Source organism: Benincasa hispida, unplaced genomic scaffold (genome assembly GCF_027475165.1).
Source record: "Benincasa hispida cultivar pf3 unplaced genomic scaffold, pf3_genome.v1.1 HicScf35, whole genome shotgun sequence".
In the NCBI taxonomy this organism is placed as follows: domain Eukaryota; kingdom Viridiplantae; phylum Streptophyta; class Magnoliopsida; order Cucurbitales; family Cucurbitaceae; genus Benincasa; species Benincasa hispida.
The window spans coordinates 1,986-22,145 of NW_028326437.1; the positions used below are offsets into that span (position 1 = coordinate 1,986).

The 20,160-nt window shown below is 36.4% G+C and overlaps 1 pseudogene; it reads right to left on the bottom strand.

Annotated features, from left to right (window-relative positions):
* Positions 1-12,575: 12,575 nt before the first annotated feature.
* Positions 12,576-14,357, bottom strand: LOC120070641 (uncharacterized; annotated as a pseudogene).
* Positions 14,358-20,160: the final 5,803 nt, after the last annotated feature.

The following is a 20,160-nucleotide window of genomic DNA, read 5'->3' on the forward strand; positions in this document are numbered from 1 at the left end:
GGGTACCTTATCCTAGTGACACTATGGATACGACCCGCTTTATAGGTGTTACAAGTGTTGTAAAGTGCTACAAATGATTTGATCATGATCATTCATGTAGAGACATGCGAGTAAGGGTACCCTATATAAAGAGTTTGTATAAGACCAGACCATGAAATGATTATTCTCTTTATATAACACTGTTGATAATAGAGACTTACATTTTACTTGGACGACCATAGGTGACATGACCTGAATCCTGAGTGAATTGTGAAATCCTGCTCATGAAGGCGGTCCTTTGATTTGTATGGGTGAGAGTGACTAGATTGCCAATTTAACAAGCCTACCATTTTGAGGATTCGTCTAATTGGGGAGTTGGGAACTTAGCTTCACAAGACGAAATTCACTCCTTCCTCGATGCAGGGGTAAATAGATAAATTACTCCCATAAGGGCTGATTCCAGGTGTTAAACATAGTGGCCACACCCTCTCTTGGGAATAAAGGACTCAGTCATAGTGGGACTATGACTTATTGTGCATTAGAGGAATTAGTGGTACTTAAGGAGTTAGATGTAACTATAGGGCCAAAACGGTAAATTGGCCTAGCTGTACTTACGAGCGATTTGTGAAGGGCCATCGCACTGTTGATTGGTTATATCTAATGGACACAAAAATATATCTGTAGTGCGAAGAGTGCAACTGTCGGTCTTTACTGGAGTGCCCGACAATTAACGGATAGTGGATCTCGTGATTAAAAAGTTCAGTCAGTTATTCATGTACCGTTGAAGCTTCAAGTTACAGGTCCATAAGATCCCCTTGGTAGCTCAATGGATTCAAGTTGAGAATCAGATTTTGAGTTTGAAACGTTCAAATTAACAAGAGGGAATTTGATTGTATATGATATAATTAAATTAATTCAAATATATATGTTATAATTGATATAATGTAGTTGATACATTATTTGATTGGAAGAATTAATATAAATATGATTTATATTAAATACCATAAAATAGGAAAAAAACTATGATTTATATGTTGCATATGATGCAATATTAAAACTATAGGTTATATAATATGATAAGTTAGTTATTGTATTTATTTATAATTTATTAATTATATGATAATTAATATTTCTTTTTCTTAATAACCGACTTGAGTGGGCGGTTATACACGGTTTTATGGTAACTATGAGATAAAAAGAAAAAATAGTTTTTCAAATTCATTCAGCCAAATCGTCTCACAAAAAATTAACTATTGAGTAAAAGGATTTTTACTACACGATAGCTTAATAGAGCCTAAACGATGGAGTATCAAGTCTATACGATAGACTTCTTCCTTTATGCTATCGAGTATCAAGTCTATACGATAGACTTCTTCATTTATGCGATCGAGTATCAAGTCTATACGATAGACTTCTTTTATACGATTGTTCATCGCATACTCGAACGTCTACTCGATCGTTTACCTTCTCATTCCCTCTACCCAAATTCATACGGAGCCCACAACTCCTGGATTTTCACACCAAGAATACCAAGATAATCTTATGGTGGTGTCGAGTTCTGTTCGAGGATCGAGGGTCGAGTTGTACTCGTTGGTGATCGAGGTTTTTCCAGTTGCTCGTTGCGTTCATGCTGTTTGGACGCGTTGGTGACTGATTGAGGGAAATACGTGAAGAAAGAGTTCTTCAAAGGTATTGTTTACTCGATCCTTTGTATTTAAATTAAGAAGCATGCTGTAATTTATTCTTTAATGCATAATCTGTTTGGAATGACTATAAATGTATGTGTTCTTTCTCAATGGAGTTTGGAACGATCCGCTTCCGCTCATTGGTTCTCTAAATTTAGAGTTCCTTCAATTGGTATCAGAGCTAGGTTTTTCTGATATTCCAAATTCCATTGCTGTATTGAATTTCATTTACAGCCTTGGTGGGTTTTATGAATTATGCAATGCATTTAAGTGTTAAGTGTAGTTATGGATGTTGTTGATGGATAATTTTGGGATAATTGCCTCTGTTTAAAGCTTTCTTTACATTTATCAAAGATAATTTGTAATGGCTCCTGCGTTTTTGGGTATAATTAACTTGTTATCGAGTTTGTATTCAAGTAGATTTTGTTTTATTTGAGTCGTTCATGATGAAGCTTCAGACGCATGGAGATGTTGTTTGCTTCGAGGAAGAAGACCAATCGTTGGTTGCATCATGTGGCTTAAGCTAAACGATTGTTTAGATTTGGCTATGCGGTCATGTAGAAAAGTTCTACTCGATCGTGTAGTATTTGCTAAACGATCGCATAGCTAATGCTATGCGATCAAGTAAAGAGTTTACTTGATCGTGTTGCGTTGGCTACTCGATCGTGTAGACGCTCAAGATAAACGATCGTTAAGTATATGATACTCGATGCATGGCGCGCGCACTAAACGATCGTATAGTCACTGGCTACTGAATCACTCAATAAACGATACTCAACACTTGCTCCTTGATCGTTTAGACAATCATGCTTCATCGCATAGTTGTTGTCTACTTGATCGCATGGCATGCGTTGCTCAATGTGTGCTGCACGATCGCGTGGCCTTCATGCTCATCGTATAGTCCTAAGCCACGGATCCACGCTACATGATCGTTTATACTCAATAGGCGTTATTCGACGATCTGAAGGAGATGCTATACGATCAAGTGACGAGGCTTCGCCCCGACGGTTCAAGACCTGATTCGCCTGTTTGAACTGGTTGACTCGATCCATTTTGTAATAGTTAGCTTTATTTTTCTGGTTTTGAGGCTAATTATCCCGGTCCATCAATTTTTATTTAATGTACATGTGATGTATGTTTGATTATATGCCATAATGTATGACATTTAGTTTTAAAACCCACTTTAGATTATGCATTTTATTCATGCATCATCTTTATATTATAAGTATTATAATATAGTAGTTTGCATGATTAAATTACTTAAAGCATGCTCATGCATCATATAATATAAGAGTTATAATATATGCATGCATTAAGCATATCCATGTATCATCTTTATATTATAAGTGTTATAGTATAAGGGTGTATGTTAACATATATATTTAGTTCGTTACTAGTTATATAAGAGTTATATAAATTACTAATGAATGAACATTGCATAAAGCATGACACTTAGGTTTATTTATAAACATTATAAATGCCTTGTGGATATCTAGCTTAGCAATGTGGTTGATTTTGATTGTTTCATTCTTTATAAGGGTTATAATTAATGAAATTAGAATTAAAATCAATAACCAAGAGTTGCATGCAAACTTAAATAAAATCATTTTTTAAAATAGTTCTAAAATTTGATTGAGATAGACCTAAGCTCTCAAATTTCTAAAGAGATTTGAAATTAGATTAATCTTTTAAATCGGTTTAATAGGATTAAATTGATTTCAATAAAATATTAAATTTGTTATAAATCTATCTATAAAGGACCTGGATAATTGATTCAGAGGCTACTAACCATGTGTGTTCTTTCCTATTGGGATTGGTGTCCTAATTATCCCAGAGTCTCGTAGTTTGTAAACTGTACACATTGTTATGAATAAAATAAGAGAGTTATTTTATTTTGCATTTACTCATATCCAATAAACAAAGCTCCATGGTTATTGTATGTAACTTAAGTATGTATATGAGATATACAAGTGGATCATGCCTTAAGTGATAACCTAAAAAGGTCGTAGTATAAGGATTAAGGAGGGATACCTGATCTTGGTGGCATTACAGATACGATCCGCTTTGTAGAAGTTTACAAGTGTTGTGAACTACTACAGATGGTTGATCCTGACCATTCATGTAGAGACATACGAGCGAGGGTGTCCTATACAAAGAGTTTGTATAAGGTTGAACCACGAGATGACTAGTCTCTTTATATAGATACTTGAGACTTACATCTCACCTAAACGACCATAGGTGACATGACCTCAATCTTGAGTGTTTTGGGAATTTCTACCTTTGAGGGTGGTCCTTTGATTAGTATGGGTGAGAATGGTCAGATTGCCAATTCAACAAGCCTACCTTTTTGGAGATTTGTCTGATTTGGGAGCTGGGAACTCAGTTACACAAGATGAAATTCACTCCTTCCCTGAAGCAGGGGTAAGTAGAGAGATTGCTCCCTTAAGGGCTGATTCCAGGTCTTGAACATAGTGGCCACAACTTCTTTTTGGAATAGAGGACTCAGTCATAGTAGGACTATGACTTATGTTCATTAAAGGGATTAGTGGCACTTAAGAAGTTAGATATAACTACAGGGGAAAAACGGTAAATGGCCAGCTGTACTTATGAGTGATCTGTGAAGGGTTATTGCATTGTTGATTGGTTGATATGGACACAAAATATATCTTAGTGAGAAGAGTGCAACTATCAGTCTTTAGTGGACTGCCGACAGTTAACGGAATGGTGGATCTCATGACTAAAGAGTTTAATCAGTTATTCACGTTGAAGGATCTCTTACCGAAGAGTTCCATGAGCTCATTCTGATCGCTCCAATCTCATAGTGACCGAAATACAACAATATACATTCAAACATACAGTTATGCAAACAAATCTTAATTAACGGCATGCTATGAACAACATAACAAGGAAAAGAGTGCCATATTAGTTGAAGACAATCTTCAAAATTTGGAACTCAATGCAACGGAACCTCCACGCGATCTACCAACGCCCAACAACAGTGTTAACAACAGTAGCACGAACAAAATATTAATTAACCAACTAAAATATTAATAAATATAATCATATTATATTTTTATCCTATAGTTTGATATCACATATCTACTATAATATTTTCTCCTCTACTTGTTATAAATCATATTTATATCTAATTTCCTCTAAAATAATGTATCTCATATATTTAGCCAATTGGATCATATATAATTAACCAATCCAATTATATCATATATAATCGAACTTTCTCTTGTCAATTTGAACATTTCAAATTAACTCAAACACTGGTTCTTGACTTTATCCAAGCTACCCAGGAGATCCAATGGACCTGTGGTTGAAGCTCCAACGGTCCATGAATAGCTGACTAAACTCTTTACCCACGAGATCCACCATCCGTTAACTGTCAGGCATTCCACTAAAGACCAACAACTAAATTCTTCTTACCATAGATATATTTCTGTGTCCATCGGATATAACCAATCATGAGTACGATGACCCTTCACAGATGCTCGTAAGTACAGCTGAGCCAAATTATCATTTTGTCCCTATAGTTACATCTCACTCCTTAAGTACCATTGATTCCTCTAATGCACAATACAACATAGTCCAACTATGTGTGAACACCTCTCGGACCAAGAGAAGGTGTGTGGTACCACATCGTTCAAGCCCCGGAATCAGCCCTTAAGGGAGCTATCTATCTACTCACCCCTACCTCAGGGAAGGAGTGAATTCCATCTTGTGTAGCTGAGTTCCCAGCTCCCAAATCAGACGAATCCCTAAAATGGTAGGTTTGAATCGGCAACCTGGCCACTCACACCCATACAAATCAAAGGACTGCCCTCAATGGCAGGAGCTTCCAACTTACTCAGGATTGAGGTCATGTTACCTATGGTTGTAACAACCCAGATTTGTATGCATACAGGAAATTAAATGTCAAATATTAAGCAGAACGAAATTTTATTCAAAGGGTGGAAATTTAGAAGGAAAATAATAATAATAATAATGAATAATTGGAAATTGGAAATTGATTGGATTAATTGGAAATTTATTCATTATCCAAAAATAATGAATAAGGGAGCAGAATCAGGGAGGATTAATTGGAAGTTGGACGCTAGCTAATTTAGGAGACAACGGGCAGTAGATAACTTTTATTTAGACACTACTCATTGGAAGAATTGGAGGTGAATTAATTACCTATATACTCTTAAAATTTGAAAGAGTTAAAAAGAGGAAGTGGAGTCCACAAGCAGTGAAGGCAACCACACGTGAAAACTAACGAGATTGGAGAAAAAAATTGAAGAGCGGGAGCGAGAGTGGGAGCGGGAGGGGGAGCGAGAGCGGGAGTGAAAGCGAGAGCGGGAGCGAGAGTAGCAAGAGCGAGAGCGAGACCAACGATAGCGACAACGAGAGTCGCAAGAGCCAAACCAACGAGAAAGCTGGAGAGAGCGAGATTTTGAGAACAAAAAGAGCGAGATTTGGACAGAAGCGTGGATTATGCGTTGAATTTGGCCACGATCTTATAGATTATACATAGAAAAACCCTAAAATTGAATACAAACAAAGAATGATGATGTAAGGGCAAACGTTAGCCGAGATTAGGTGTCTTATTGAGAGGAATCCTTAAACCCTAAGTAATTTTAAAGAAGCCACCTGTAGGATGATTTGTCACACTAAGAAGAGCTGAAAACTACTATAAATAGGACCCTTTATTGAAGATTTAACCCATTCTCAAACAAATCTTAGTAACAAAGAATCGTGTGAAAGAGTAAGTATGAGTGAGGAAGTTCTGTGAGGCTAAAAGAGAAAAGCTTGGGTAAGGTGCTGGCCAAATTTCCTTCTAGTTTAAAAAGGGAAAGCTCTACTGATCAAATCATAAAGAATAATAAAGAATAACTAGATCACAGTAAGTAGTTTATCTCACTCTCTCTTTAAGTGTTCTATTGTAGTGTACCTTTATTATGTTGCATGGTTATGTTAATTATTATATTGCATTACATATTTAGAACACGTTTCTCTACAAGGGACCCCATGCATTATGTTTGTTCATGATTACGTTAAAATCAAGTTTTAATTAGGTGTAAGTTATGCTTCCAGTCTAATCTTACGTTTATGTTAATGGTTGATATTGGATGCGACTCTGGCCCTATTGACTGCATGACCTGCTAATCATCAGATGGGTTAGTTTCCGCTTAAGTCCTCATCTTCTTATCAGGGTGGAGAAATTTATGCTTCCAGGGCTGGCAGGGCATGTATGGTTGCACCCCTCCAGGCCTAATCTTACATTATGTTTACGCTAGGGACTAGCAGGGTATGTATGGTTACACCCCTCTAGTCCAATATTACGTTTATGCTAATAGTTGATGTTGGATGCGACTCTGGCCCTACTGACTGCATGACCCGCTAATCATCAGATGGGTTAGTTTTCGCTTAGGTCCTTATCTTCCTATCAGGGCGGAGAGATTTATGTTGGAAGCATAACTGACCACCACATGTTATTATACGTTTTCGGTCCCAACCATATGTTTTCATGACATGTTGTTTGTGATTGTGCATTCGGTCACTACCCTACGTGAGAACTACTTATTGGGTATATTTACTCATCCTATATTTTTTAGACTTTGTAGGTAAGGACACAGCGTAGATGGCAGAATTAGATGTCGCTCAAATGGCCAACCATCAAACTCACTATTATAGGCATATGCATTTTGTACCACCACGCTAATGTTTTATGGATCCTGATATTTTGATAAATAAATTTTTTTATATAGTTTTTCTATCTAATTAATAAAATTTAGATATGTTTTTTGAAATTTTCACCAGAACTCATTTCATGATAGAAAAGTCTAAGTATGCATGTCATAGTGGTCGGATCATAATGTGTAAGGATCCGGTCGTTACAATGGTCATCTTAGTGAAGTGAATTCTTTATCATGAACGGTATTATATAACGAGACGTTAACACTTCGTAGTCAGGTCTTATACAAATTCTTTATATAGGACGCCCCCGCTCGCATGTCCCCAACACGAATGATCAGGATTGGACCATCTGTGACAAATCACAACACTTTTGACCATTTCACAAAGCGGGCCGCATCCATAGTGTTACCAGGATAAGGTTTCCCTCCTATATTCATATACTATAGACCATTTTGGTTATCATTAAGACATGATCCACTTTTATGTCACCACATACATGCTTGAGTCACATATAGATAACAAGGGATTTTATGTTTATTGGTTTATGGTAAAGCAAATAAAACAAGCAACTGAGTAAAATACAAGATGTGAAGTAAATATCATATATTAACAACACAAGCGTTTGTACAAACTGTTTACAAGGTACAGGACACAAGACTTTAATCCCAACACACGTACCGTTGAAGCTTAAAGTTATAGGTCTATAAGGTCCCCTTGGTAGCTCAATGGATTCAAGTTAAGAATCAGTTCTTGGGGTTGATTTGAAACGTTCAAATTGACAAGAGGATATTCAATTATGTATGATATAATTGGTGTGATGTATGAGATACATCAAGTGGAGGATTAATGTAATGTGATTTACATTAAGTACCATAAAATAGAAAAAGAACTATGGTTTATATGTTTCATGAGATGAATATTAAAACTATAAGTTATAAATATAATATGGTATGTTGGTTATCATATATATTTATAATAATATTAATTATTGGATAATTTTCTCTTTTTCTCTAACAACCAATTGAGTTGGTTATCATATATATTTATAATAATATTAATTATTGGATAATTTTCTCTTTTTCTCTAACAACCAATTGAGTTGGTGGTTTTATGGTAACGTGAGATAAAAGGAAAAATATTTTCCTAAATTTAGAAGAGTTGCTACTTTCGGAAAGAAACTCAGGGAGAATGTTATCAAGTGAAATTGTTTCACTAAGTGATAACTCTTAGAGAGACTAGACAATCGTGGAGTGTAACTATACGATAGTTCACTTAGCTGGTCATATCTAAACGATCGCAGGGCATTGTCTATACGATAGGTTTCCTTCTTCTACACGATTGAGCACATCGTCTATACGATAGACTGTGTCATCTCCCACTTACTCAATCGTCTACACGATTGTTGTTCCTCCAGTCTCTTCTTCTAACCAAGTTCATACAGAGCCCACAACTTTTGGATTCTCACACTGAGAATACCAAGGTAACCATTGTGAAGATGTCCTCACTCAACTCGATTGACATCAAGGTTATGGAGGTCGTTCGTTGGGTTTGTGAACATTGAGATCGTTGGGTTCCGTGTTCATTGTTGATCGTGCTGTGTTGCGGTCATTGTGTTCGAACGTCCATGTATTATTGTCTTGGATGCTTGGAGTTCGATCAAGGGAGTTTGAAGAATGAGTCTTCAAAGGTATGTATATTCTATCCCTTGATCTTATCTTAAAGCATGCTGTAATTTCATATTGTGCATGACCTATTAGTTTCCATTTCTTATACTGTAATTGTGTATGTTCAATATCGAATGGAATTTGGAACGATTCTTCCACTGCTCATGGAAATCCTCATGTCTGATTTCCTTCAATTGGTATCAGAGCCAAGTTGTTCTGATATTCTAAATTTCATTTCTATTTTGAACTTCTTTTACGGTCGTTGTGGGTTTTCTGCATTGTGTTTAAGTGTTAAATGTGTTTGTGGATGATGTTGATGGATGTTTACGGGTTAATTGCCTCTGTGTAAAGCTTTCATTTCAATTATAAAGTGTTAATTTGTAATGGCCCCTGTGTTTTTGGGCATAATTAACAAGCAATCGAGTCTGTAATTCAAAGTGTTTGAGTTTGTTAAGTCATTCGTGATGAAGTTTCGAAGCATGAAGATGCGTTTCTCATCGAGGAAGAAGACCGAGGGTTGGTTGTATCGTGTAGCCTAAGGTAAACGATCATTGGGATTTGTCTAAACGACCATGTAGATTTTTCTACGCGATCGTGTAGTATTACTAAACGATCATTTAACTAATGCTAAACGATGGGGTAAAGCGTTTACTCTACCATGTAGCATTGGTTGCTCGATTGTGTGGACGCTGGAGGTAAACGATCAAGTGGGAGCATTTTATGCTCATCATTTAATAAAAGACACGCGCACTAAACGATCGTATAGTTAGCATGCCTCATGACATAGTCACTGACTACACGATCATGCGGCATACGATACCTTCGCGCTCGCTTGGCGATCGTTTAGACGATTGTGCTTCACCATATCGTTGTTATTTAGATGATTGTCTAAGGCTTGTGTTATACGTTGTATGTTACACGATCGCGTACCTCATACTTCATCGCATAGTAAAGGTACACGATCGTTGCTAAATGATCGTTTAGCTCTGGAAGCGTAGGTAAAAAATTGAGTAAAGTGTTTACTCTTTCGTGTAGGCGATCACTAAGGAGTTTGGTACATGATCAGTTGAGACGCGTTTCTTCACCTGGACGGTTCAATACCTGGTTCGCCTATTTGAACCAGAGACTCTTTGCTATTTGTAATAGTTAGCTTTGGTTTTGAGGATTTGAGGCAAATTATCCCGATTCATCAACTTTTATTTAATGTACATGAGATGTATGTTGGTTTATATGCCATAATGTATGAAATATAGAGTTGAAACCCACCTTAGGTTATGAAATTATTCATGCATCATGTATTATAAGTGTTATAATATGGCATGATAAAATTACAAGAGAGCATGCACATGCATCACGAAATATAAGAGTTATATTTATGCATGCAGTAAGCATATTCATGCATCATCTTTATACTATAAGCGTTATAGTATAAGGGTGAATGGAAACATGTTTTGTTTAGTTCATTGCTTGGTTGTATAAGTGTTATATAAAAGTAGCAATGAATGAACAATGTATGGAGCATGACACTTAGGTTAATTTGTGAAAGTTATGAATGCCTTATATATGTTTGCTTCGCGTTGTGGGTGGTTTTGGTTGTTTCTGTTATAAGCGTTATAATGAAAATTAGAACTAAAATCGATAAGAAAGAGTTGCATGTGGACTTAGGCAAACTCATGTTTTAACAGGGTTTTAAAATTGGATTGAGATAGAACTAAGTTCAAGGTTCTAATGGGATTAGCAACCTAGTTTAATCTTTTTAAATCGGTTTAATAGGATTAAATTGATTGGCATAAAAGATTAAAATTGTATTAAATCTACCTATAAGGGACCTTTTGTCTAAGGTGGGTTCTGTCTAGGCTGGGGTGCTTAAGTTGACAGAAACGAAACACCTCTACCTGGGAACCTACCTAGAAAGGTGAATTAGATAGGTTTTCTACAAGCATGTGACAGTTGGTCAAAGACTCCATTAAAGAGTTTAATGGATGATGATCAAAAGTTGTTCAACTTTCCAATGTAAATGTTACTCTTGGGAAAACCTAAAAAGTGACTTAGCTAAAATTCTTAGCCATGTTTTTTTCTAAGTAAACTAAACCCTAGGTTATAAAATACTCAGTGGGAGGAAGAGATATATATGATATGTCAATGATCCCACTCATGTTTCTTCCTGAATGTTCACGCCCCGAGATTCATGTTTGGCCTCGTGGTGCCCTAGGGGCATCCCCCTTCGGATGGTGTTTGCATGAGTCAATATCAAGGTAGACGGAGAGAGTGTTTATAGTAAGTGGGTGAAGAGTATGGGTCAACATGTCCTGCGGTCTCCTTCATTAGTTCGCACCATGAGATCATTCTTGCACTCCCTCGTGGCACCCTGGGAGCATCTCACTTTGGATGGGTTTTGTGCAGTTGGTCAATATCAAGGTGAACTCCAGAAATGGATAGGGTCACTTTAGTTTTTGCCCCAATCAGTTTTTTTTCCCTTCAGATTGGCTGCTTGGGGCGGAACTCTAGGGCCTAAAATGATGAGTCACACTTATAGAAAATTGTTAAGTAAAATAATGATTTCTTGACCAAATCAAAGGAACAAGAGTTGTTCTGGTATTAATGGCTGGTTGAAAATGTCTCAATTTAGAGGAGGGATAAATTGACCACCCTTCAGCAGCTTTTGTCCTAAACCTTTGAAGCATCATTGCGAAACTAGATGTCACACGGGGTTCATGTTAATTTTGCTAAACTGTATTGGATGCTATATGTTTTTCAATGAGTATTTGCTTAAAACCTAACGTAGATCAATGTGTTTGTTTTTTCAACAACATGTTTGATTTTTCGATAGGTTTTTTCCTTAAGTATTGATTCCTGGTCTTGAAGAGGTCCCGCCCTCTCATGGCCAAGAGCGACATGGTTTATTAGAGGATCAGTGGGAGCTTAAGTGTATTAATAGGAGTAAAACGGTGACTCAATTGTAAATAGAACGACCTGTGAAGGATTGACTTACTGATTATGATAAAATTTTGTTTCTTAATTTAAAAACTTTTCGAACTTATATTTATATTCAAAGGTGGACTTGAATTTTCAAGTCTCATAGTATGTATTAACTTTCCTAAATACCATTATATATATATATATATATATATATATTATTTTCTACTAATCCAAACTAAATCATACAATTTTTAACTAGTTTTTATCATTATCTTTGTTATAGTTTTGTTTTAAACATAAAATATAATATTTTTACCGAATCTTCTTATTTTTAAATTTGAAATCATCATTATCTTTATTTTAGTTTGGTTTTAAACAAGAAATATATAGCGTTCAGTTCATCTTTACCAACGAAATCGGCCTAAAAAATATTAATTATGAGTAAAAAATGTATAGACAAACTATTTAAATGAACCTAAAAATAATGTGTATAGAAACCATTAAATAAAATCATGACATTTGTACTTTGGTTAAAACCATAACCTAGGAATTGAAAATGGAATACCCAACTCATCCGACATAAGAGAAAAATAATAAAAATCCCCAAATTCCTTTTCCAAATCAAACCAAGAAACAGAGCTCAATCAGAATGATGAACAGTGAACCTATAAACCATAACATGTTCATAACTCTCCCCTAGCTTCACAATCTGCAAAGGAAAATTAGGATGATTCATGGAATCCGGAAAGCTCTGAGTTTCCAAGCAAACCCTGCATAGTCCTTATACATAACCCCATCTTTCCCTTTCACATCCTTCAACTGATTTGCCGTATGAAATTGAACTCCTAGTTGATTACTCCATAGTTCCATCTTCCTCCCCGATGTTCTCCCTGTAACCTCCGCCACTTTCTTTAAATGCTCACTCCTAGTGTCGTCCACCACGTAATTAGTGTTGTATCCGCCGGCTACGCTCTTGATCTGCGACCCGATCTCTCGTGGGGTTAAGAAATCGAAAGAGGTTCTAACCACTGGCACGATTTCACCGGTGGGGATGAGCTCAATGTCGACGGGAGTTATACTTGAGGCAAAGAGTTTGATTTTGTGAGATAAAATGTCGTCGCTTGAATGGCCGTCTAGATTCCAGTAAGAGTGTTGGGCCAGGTTTACTGGGGTTGGTTTGTTTATGAATTTTGCTTCCATTTTTACTCCTAATTTGTTTGTTTCTATGAATATGTAAGTTACTGAAACTCGAAGATCGCCGGGAAACCTTGTTTACACAAAAACCAAACAAAACCCTCCATTTGTTCATTGTAATCCTTTAATTTAGGGTTTAAAATTTATGGTTTAAAGTCCAACCTTATTTGCCATCGAAACTGTCGTGGGTGAATGTAATGTGGCTGTCCTTCACATAACTCTCCACCTTCCATATCACATCTCCGAACCCTTTCTTCCCACCTTCACAGTCAAATAAAAAATGCTTAAAAAATCTCAATATAAAATCAATTTGCTTAGCATTTTGATTGCTTTTAAATGTTCATGAATTTAAGTTAACTACCTATTAAGTAATGTAAACAATTTGAGTCATTTGGAGTTCTCAAATTCTAGACCCAAGAGAGAGAAGCACGTGTCATTACGGGGCAGTTAATAGATGATGGCGAATAGGTGACAATACGAGTTTAACCATGAAATAGATGACGATGAATAGGTGACCGTACAAGTTAACTAGTGAATAGATGTCGGTTGATGGGTTTCAGTAGAGCTTAACTATGTTTAATTTGGCCATATGAATCAAATGTAGTGTCATACGCTATGAAAAAGATGAATCCACAATTAGAGAGGAAAACGTTGGGGGAGAGAGAAGAGAAAAAAAAAGTGTTTTGATTGATGAAATATACCATGGAGCAAGTTCCTTCCATCATTAGGATTGAGTTTATAAAAAACACCATCGATACCAAATTGGGCTCCTCCAATTCTATTTGCTACACGTCCAACAATGTTTCCAAAGTAGGTAGTATCATTCTGTCAAAACAAATGCATAAACAAATCATACCCTTTTATTCATTTTTCTCTTTTATACCAGAAAATCACAACAAAAAATGCAATTATCTCACTCGAAAGTCATCAATTGAAGGGAAAGAAAGAACAATATCATCCAACTTCCCTAAAACAAATAACTGAAAAAAAAATTAGAACTATATCATATTGTGTTGAATGCAAATATAAATGGGTAAGGTTAAGAAAAATAAAAACAGAACAAACCATTTTTATTAGAGAGAATAACAGAGAGAATGGTATAACCATAATTGGTAAATTTAATAGAAAAATCTCCCCTTCTCAATTCATATACTCCCACTTCATTTCCATTAGCAAATCCAATGGCTGCAACAACTAAGAGAAAGATCAATGGAAGAACTTTGGCCATTTTGAAGAATAGAACGTTGTGTCTTGATGGGTTAAACTTAAACTCAAAGGATATTTATGTAGCTAGATAGAGAGATGCATCTAAGTTTGAAATTAAACTCATTTGAAATTAGGATGTGCCTGATGTTTAGTTTAGTTGGACTTTATCTTAAGTTACTTATATACATAAATTGTTGTTATAAGAACTTGAGATATGATTTTTTTTTCTTTCATTTTTTCTATTTTCTTTCTTTGCTTCAATGTTCTGGAATATGATACCTAAGATATGAACATGGTATCTAAGATACGATTTTAAATTCTAGGAAACTTTTAAAGACCCTCTGGAAAAATCAAAATCAAGATCTTGAAAATGATAAATGAGTAAAACCTGACAGTATAACTCAACAATTGATCAACATATATTTTGTTGGCCTTCAACTAATAAGTTAATATTATGGCATATTAGACACAAAATTAAAAGTTCATAAACCTATTAAAACACTTTAAAACTTGAGGACTTATTAAATACAACTCTAGTTTAGGAACTTGTAATTTAACCTTTTAACACATGACTAAATGAGATTAGAATCCATGTTTAAAATGTTGATATCGATGGAAATATCAAAGTCTTAGTTTTTTGAAAATGTTGATGCATATTTATGGAAAGTATAATAATAAATTATTTCTTTTAAGTACAATAGGCGTAGGAGAATTCGAACCACATATCTCATGGTCAATAACACTATCGTATTATGCTAGTTTTGGCATAATAACAAAATTTTAAAAATAATAAATTAGTAAATAAATATTGTATGTTTTTTAAACAAGTTAAATGTTTATTATTGATTTTATATTCATATTAGTGGCATTTTGTTACGTCTCAGTTTTAACCTAGGTGATAATGCCATTTTCTATCGAACTCTAAAGTCATTTTGTGATCAAGATTTTAGTCGTTTAGTATTTTGGCACGTTGGTTGTTAACATTTTACTTCACCTTCATTTTGCTTAACACATTCTAGATACAATTTAATCAAAAAGTTTACAAAATTTTAATAGTAGAGACCAAAATAAACACTTTTTGAAAGTTCAAAAACTAAAATAATCATTTTTGAAAGTTTAGGGACAAAAAAGAACAACGTTTAAAGTTTAGAGATCAAAATAGGATTTAAACCATTTTTAATGTTTCATCAAATTTTTTACGATATAATGAAAATGTCAATGTCAAACTCCTAGAAATGTGAAAATATCATAGATGTCAATGAGATTTTATACTATTTTTTTAAAGTTAGAAACAATTGATTAACTCGAACAACAGAAACCAAATATAATTTTATGATATAACTATTGATTGACATGAATATTTGATTTAGATATTGATTGAATATATAATCAAGAATAATAATTGTTTACTTATTATAGTTTTACTATATGCTTAAGATGAGCTCAATTAACATTTAGGAGTGAGAGATTCCAATCTTCCAATCTAAAAATGATTGATAATTTCAATAGTATATATGATTAAAAGATAGATAATGATACACTAATATTTATTTCCTCCATGCTATCTAAACCAACATATATCAAAATTTACAAAAATGTAAATGATGTTTAACCAACAGGCAAAGGAATAATTATAAATGCGTAGAAGTATACGTGTAAGTTCTTAGAGAATCTGACGTATATTCAAACATATAGAGATAAAAGACAAACGTAACAGCGGAATGAAAATTGAGAGAAATAAGGATCATGAAAGAACATTTAATGCTTGAGCTCCTCCAGCAACCTTAATAAAGACATCCTCCAATGTTGCGTCAGCAAGCCCTCAAGCAAAGACTATAAACCTACTCTTTGCACTCTCCACCAATTGACACGTCCCTTATGCGGACCTTGTGTTTTGGCAGTTCGAACTTCTGTATTCCTGAGATGTGGTAGATTTTGCTAGCACCAGGATAGATATTCTTCACCATGTTCTCGACGTCGTCATCGTGATTTGCGGATGTAGTCATTGTGAAAACATAAGATCCTCCATACCTACCTTTGAGCTGTAAAACACAATTTAAGTATTGTCATGAAATTAACAAATAAAGAAAGCGAGAAAACATAAACAGTAAAGAAGATATAGATCCATAGAAGGTAAAAGAGCAAACGAAGCATGTCCAAAAGTAGACAAACCCCTTGGACTGCTACGAAAAATACATACCATGGGATTTCAAAGATTTCACTCGTCCGTCTTTCATATCGAGCCTAAATATCCCCGTGGCTAGATTAAGGGCAGCGCGTCGGGCATATTTTTTCACAGTAGCAGGATCACTATAACTGACTCCATTGAGTTCGTCACCATAGAACTCAAAACCCACTTGTTCGACACTCTATTATTCTTCGATTCCGCCCTACTTGACTTTCTCAGTCAATAACCTATTTGAGAGCTGAAAATATAACTCATTTTATCATTATTATTGAGAACTAATAATAGAATAGTTGAAAGAAGTCATGCTCTACCTATTCTACCAAGAAGAGATGCTTTCTCATTCACTCATTTCCGGTTGGAATACTGCTTCCCCTTATTTATTAACCTTCCTTTGCTTCACTTCGCACCTCGTCATAGCCCTGAAAAGCTCAATCGAAGTTCTAGTTCTAGAATGGGATATGATTAACTACTTGCCTACTGTTACCTGGGAGGGGAGTCCTTCCTCGTGAGATCGAAGAAGGTATACTAGAATACTATACAATAATAAGTCCTGCTTAGCTTCTATTCCTCTTTATCAAAGAGCTTTTTCTTTGGCCTGTTAAAAGACTCCCCTAAAGAAATTCTACAGATTCCTTGTTCCAGATGGGACCCTTACTGCTCAGTGGGTTCTCTGTTTATCGAGATTTTCATTCGAAATCTCCCCTGTGTGTTGAATCCTAAGTAGCTAACCGAAGTGGGATTGGTGGCCTAGCTGTTGGGTGAATTTCCAATGCTAGTGAATCCGATGTTGGAAGGAAAAATTCCACAGAAGGAATAGACATCGTTGCGCCCCTTTAACAACTCTGGAAAAGCCCCACTGCAGGACGCAGTTTTCTGGTAACGGCTATAGGCCTATCCTCGTTGAACGGTGAGTCAAAGACAAAGAATTCGTAGTTCCTTTCTTTTCCTTGCTAGCTGCTACTTTTATTTCTAAGAAAGTCCTTTACAGGATCGAGCGTAATAAGTATAACGTGTTTACCAGTAGAACTAACTCTTCAAGTCAAGGCTGTCTACCAGTCTTATTTAGTTGTATTCATTCTGTCCTAATCAAAAGAATCGACTTCTCTGGGGTGTGACAACTCCTTCTCATGAATAAACTATCCACTTAAAATAGTCGAGCGTGATAGGCTTGCAAAGCATAGGCTACGCAGCCTTGTTCACTGGAAAAGCATAAGATCCTTGATTGAAAGGGTGTTTTGTTTACTAGACAGCTTACTGTTCCGGGAAAGCGAGAGATCTCATTGTCCGAGAAATGCTTTTTCCTCTAGCGGGATCAGAATTTTCACAAGATAGAATCCCCTACTAAGATAAGGTCCCTTAGTCTACCCGAAGGAAAGTCAAGAGATAAAGTGGGTACCAGCAGGGTTAGAGGATTCAAACTGGCAGGATTGGTTTAGTGTTAGCAATTAACATAAAGTGGTTATGCGACAGCTTGAAGTTGATAAAACTTCGATTCTAAATCACCGAATCTTGCATCCAACCTCGTTTTTTGCACAACACAAGGGATGCGGTTAGTTGAACCGATTTCAAAGGCTTGATAAAGCTTTGGCATGACGTACGCGTGGGAAGGTTAGGAAGGGAAGGAGAAGACGAGGGATTTTAGTGCTATGGTCTGGTGGAGAACTCGGATGAGAACGTTGGAGGAACATAACTCATTGTCTCGCTACACTTCGATGACGCTACAGATGTTGAGTCATAAAGATGAGGGGCAAATTCAGGGCCGACGAGGTCACTTTCTTATCCGAAAAGGAATGCCACTAGTTCCACTATCAGCTTGCTTTTCCTAATGCCAATACCAATCTGAAGGTCGTTTATGCGCTTAACTTACATTGGCAACATTGGCCTATCTATATCCAACGTGAGAGACCAATTGCCTTAGTTAGAGGGAAGGCGTTCTCGAAACATAGCTTTCTAAGTAGAATTCGAAATCCCAGCGATTACCAGGTGACCCATTAACTAATCTTTCTGACAACTACTTAGCTTCCTAGGTGCCGTGTGAAGCTGCTACCCAGAAAGACCAATCAATGGTTGACTCTGAAATGACACGTTGAAAGTCTTGTAAAGGAAGAAAAAGCGCTGCTATTCTCTAAAAAGAACCTTCCTTCTATTCCTTACGTCAAGACTCTTCCTAGTTCGTGCTACTTTAGAATACATCTACACCGAAGGAAATATTGAATTTCATTGTCCTTCCTGGCCATGAAAGAATACCCCAATATGCCTTCAAAATAAGAAGTCAAACAATCAAGGTAGGGATTGTTGGCTTGGAACTTTCGCAGTCTCCCCTCATACACCGGGAAGGCTTCTAGCTTCTCCACCTGAAGCTTTGGCAGTGAGTCGAAAGTGTTAGTGAGAAGCTCTCTCCATAGGCCATCAGACCCACTCATATGATAGGTAGAGTGTTGTATCTGAGGCTCAACCGTCAGGGTACGAAGAAATGGGGAGATATGACCCCAGGATCTGAAAGAGAAGAATAGGGTAGTGAGCGGCATAGATGACAAAGTGGATCTCTTCGACTTAGCAAGAGCTTATACCTCGACTGAACTTTCTCTACATCGGTCAAGAGTGGATGAGGAATCGGATAAACGAGTCAAGGCTTCTTCAAGAAGACTCGTAAACAGAAGAAGATTGTCACCTATCTTCCCCTACTTCGGGAGGACGGGAATAGTTACATTCTTTGTTGGGTGGGAATAAGAGCCAGTAGGTCCAGGAAAAACCTCAAATCGATCACTAAACTTAGGTCGGCTCGATCACGAAGCCTAGAATAATTTCTATATATTTTGACTGCTTCAATTGCTGCTTACCTACTGCTTCCTCCTCAGAATCAAGTCACCTTGACTTCATGGTCGCGAAGAGCCTAGCTTTTAGAATGTTATGATATGTCTAGAACTGGCTGAAGCATCTAAAAAGGGAAGCTTTCAGTATGTACTGGTTAGAATAACTAGAACAGACCAGTATTAATTAACCTCCTTTCCCTCAATGGTTTGGTAATCGGCTCATCTTGGTTGAGTTGCTTAAAAAGCTCCCTCCTCTCATCGGCCAAGCCGCTTCTCCTTCATCTGTATTTGACTTTCCTTTTTCGGTTGATGAAATAGAGGTTGACGGGGACGAAGGTTAGAAATCATCAATTGAGTTCGATGCTGCTACAGATAGCTACAGATGCTTTTCCCAAGAATCACGCCATTGCGTACTGAGACTAAGTTGAGTTTGAGACTCGAAGGCAGAGGAGGAGGGTTTACAGATAGTAACTCGTACTAGAAAGATGATGTTACCCTCGACTAGACATGGATTACCTCTTCTGGTAAAGGATCCACAACAAGGGTAACTACTATTTCGATTTCACTTACAAAGAATTGGTAAATGACTGCAATGGAGCTGGCCTGGAAACTATTGACTCGAATGGACTGCTACTATAGACGCTATCAAATGCCTCCTATCTGGAAAGACTTAGCACTCGCTCTAATCACTAGAATAGAACAGGATGGGTGCCGGCATAGGTTCCAATGTGGCAAGAATTCTCTATCTCCGGCTAGAGTTCTTCATTGAAAGCGGGTTAACCATCCAGCCTGATTTTAGCCGATTCAATCCCCACATGAGGATT